The sequence below is a fragment of the Octopus bimaculoides genome, chromosome 10 (genome assembly GCF_046866305.1).
Source record: "Octopus bimaculoides isolate indiv1 chromosome 10, ASM4686630v1, whole genome shotgun sequence".
Lineage (NCBI taxonomy): Eukaryota > Metazoa > Mollusca > Cephalopoda > Octopoda > Octopodidae > Octopus > Octopus bimaculoides.
This window is the reverse complement of record NC_142937.1, coordinates 56,868,336-56,871,995: the sequence shown is the minus strand read 5'-3', so window position 1 is coordinate 56,871,995 and position 3,660 is coordinate 56,868,336.

The following is a 3,660-nucleotide window of genomic DNA, read 5'->3' as shown; positions in this document are numbered from 1 at the left end:
TGTTGTTATTATTGTTATTATTATTATTATTATTATTGTTATTATTGTTATTATTGTTATTATTATTATTATTATTGTTGTTGTTATTATTGTTATTATTCTTATTATTATTATTATTATTATTGTTGTTATTATTGTTATTATTATTATTATTATTATTATTATTATTATTATTATCCGATGTTATCGCTGCTGTTGTTGTTCCTCTTGTTGAGATTGTTGTTGATCTAGCTTACCGTAGCGCCAAAGAAGTTCCAAACGTGACTAGTCCGTCTGATATTCAAACATAGAGTATCTGGGGCCGCCGTTATATTAAGTACCCTTCCAAGAAAAAACAAATATCTTAAACTGAGACTTCAAGTGGATTTAGCTACTGTTTCTAGCAAGGTCGAGTGGACAAGCTCGTGGCTGTTGTTGTGGTGGTGGTGGTAGTATTGGTGTGGGTGGTGCTTTTCTTATTGGTGATATTGATGGTGGCGGTGGTGATGCTGGTGTTGTTGATGTTGTTGTTGGTGGTGGTGATGGTGCTGGCGGTGGTGCTGGTGCTGGTGGTGCTGGTGGTGCTGGTGGTGGTGCTTAGCCCCTGACCAACCCCTGAACAAATAGTCCTATGGTCAAAGTCATTCCAGCCGAGACCATCCCGTCGCTTTATGACTTACGTAGGTCGGACGACCACACATCATGACCTTAATGCGTCGAATTATTGGTAGAGTTAGTCGTGCTACCTTGTATTCCAGAGAGGAATTAGACTGCTATGTCTAGCACGTCACACGATTGTTCAACGAAGGCACGAACCCTGGATGGGGGTCAGTGTTGTTAATTCTTCTGTTGTTGTTATCAGACTGGAAATGATATTGTTGTTGTAGTTGTTGTTTGCCTTTCTTTTGTGTTGTTGTTATTGCTGTTAGTCGTTCTCGATGCTTTTGTTTGCTATTGTAAATATAGCTGTTGTTGTTGGTGGTTGTGGTGATGGTGGCGGTTGTTGTTGTTGTTGGTGGTGGTGGTGGTGGTAGTGGTTGTGGTGGTGGTGGTGGTAGTGGTGGTAATGTTGTTGTTGTTGTTGGTGGTGGTGGTGGTGGTGGTGGTGATGGTGGTGGTGGTGGTGGTGGTGGTTGTGGTGGTGGTAGTGGTTGTGGTGGTGGTGGTGGTGGTGGTGGTGGTGGTAATGTTGTTATTGTTATTGTGGTGGTGGTGGTGGTGGTGACAGTGTTGTTATTGTTATTGTGGTGGTGGTGGTGGTGGTGGTTTGTTGATGTGGTGGTTGAGGTGGTGGTTGTGGTGGTGGTGCCAGCGTTTGTGATTGTTGTTGCTGATGTAGGTGTAGCTATTGTTGTAGGTATGTTTTTTTGTTGTTGGTGGTGATGTAGTTATTGTTGTTGAGGAGGTGGTGGTAGTGGTGGTAGTGGTGGTGGTGGTGGTGGTGGTGGTGGTGGGAATCGTTGCTGTTATGTGGTTGTTATTGTTGTTTTTTATAGGTATAGCTGTTGCTTTTTATTGTACTATAGCTGTTGAGATTATTTCTCTTGTTGTTGCTGCTGCTGCAGTTGTCGTGGTCGTCGTTGTTCTTATTATTATCATCATTATTATCATTATTATTATTATTATCATTGTTATCATCGTTATTATTATTATTATTATTATCTAACAGCCTCCCAGATGAGGGTCCATTGTTTACCGGTAAAGATTTTCAGATTCCCTCGTCTTCCATTTCACATACGATGCGCTCTTTCCTTTCTCACTTTCTTGTTTCCATCAAACGCGCTTCTCCGCCTTCCACAGCCAACTCTGCGCCACCACCTTCACCATGAGCAGCAGCAGCAGCAACAGCATCATCAGCAGCAGCAGCAGCAACAGCGCTAAGTCCATCAACACCAACTCCACCAAACACCTGCAGCACACACGCCCACCTCTAACCGCTACAACCGGCACCAGCTTCTGTATACCACATGCGTATTATCTACATATAGTGCTGCTCTCCTTTTCACTCCGTTTCTCTCTCTATCTCTATCTCTCTCTCTCTCTCTCTCTCTCTCTCTCTCTCTATCTCTCTCTCTCTCTCTCTCTCTCTCTCTCTCTATTTCATTCTCTCTTTCTCTCTTCTTTACTCTCTCTCTCCCGTCTCTCTCTCTCCCGTCTCTCTCTCTCCCATCTCTCTCGTACTAAGTGTGTGCATACATGTACACGTGCGTGCACATATATATATGCATATATATGCACACATATATACATACAAAGGGGCAACACCCTGAAACTAGTCTGCAGATGCCAAACCAGCAGGGGGACACTGCTGACCTCCCCTGTTCGAAGGTTATAAAGGACACAGGTTTCGTGTGTCACATAGCTAGCTAGAGGCGATGGCTTCTTGGAGCTAATTCACGGCAGCTTTCGTCCTAATTTTGGGACTGCCATGTTGGCTTGGCGATAACTATTAATTTCCAGTACCGCTGCCGTAGCCTCCTTTAGAGAGACTTAGAAATATTAATAACTCTATTTCTGAAAACCAGTGGATAGATTCCACTGAAATTAGATAAATAACCTTCGAGCAGATAGTCAGCAGCGCCGCCTGGCTAAGGCTTGGCTGCTCTGCATTGACAAGGGGCAACACCCTGAAACTAGTCTGCAGATGCCAAACCAGCAGGGGGACACTGCTGACCTCCCCTGTTCGAAGGTTATAAAGGACACAGGTTTCGTGTGTCACATAGCTAGCTAGAGGCGATGGCTTCTTGGAGCTAATTCACGGCAGCATTCGTCCTAATTTTGGGACTGCCATGTTGGCTTGGCGATAACTATTAATTTCCAGTACCGCTACCGTAGTCTCCTTTAGAGAGACTTAGAAATATTAATAACTCTATTTCTGAAAACCAGTGGATAGATTCCACTGAAATTAGATAAATAACCTTCGAGCAGATAGTCAGCAGCGCCGCCTGGCTAAGGCTTGGCTGCTCTGCATTGACAAGGGGCAACACCCTGAAACTAGTCTGCAGATGCCAAACCAGCAGGGGGACACTGCTGACCTCCCCTGTTCGAAGGTTATAAAGGACACAGGTTTCGTGTGTCACATAGCTAGCTAGAGGCGATGGCTTCTTGGAGCTAATTCACGGCAGCTTTCGTCCTAATTTTGGGACTGCCATGTTGGCTTGGCGATAACTATTAATTTCCAGTACCGCTGCCGTAGTCTCCTTTAGAGAGACTTAGAAATATTAATAACTCTATATATATATATATATTACTCTTTTACTTGTTTCAGTCATTTGACTGCGGCCACGCTGGAGCACCGCCTTTAGTCGAACAAATCGATCCCAGGTCTTATTCTTTGTAAGCCTAGTACTTATTCTATCGGTATCTTTTGCCGAACCGCTAAGTTACGGGGACGTAAACACACCAGCATCGGTTGTCAAGCGATGGTGGGGGGGGGGGACAAACACAGACACACACATACATATATATGTATATATATATATACCACGGGCTTCTTTCAGTTTCCGTCTACCAAATCCACTCACAAGGCTTTGGTCGGCCCGAGGCTATAGTAGAAGACACTTGCCCAAGGTGCCACGCAGTGGGACTAAACAATATATGAGTATATGCATATATATGTACATGTATGTATATACCTTCATCTACATGTACATATAGATACATATCTGGGTACATGACGTT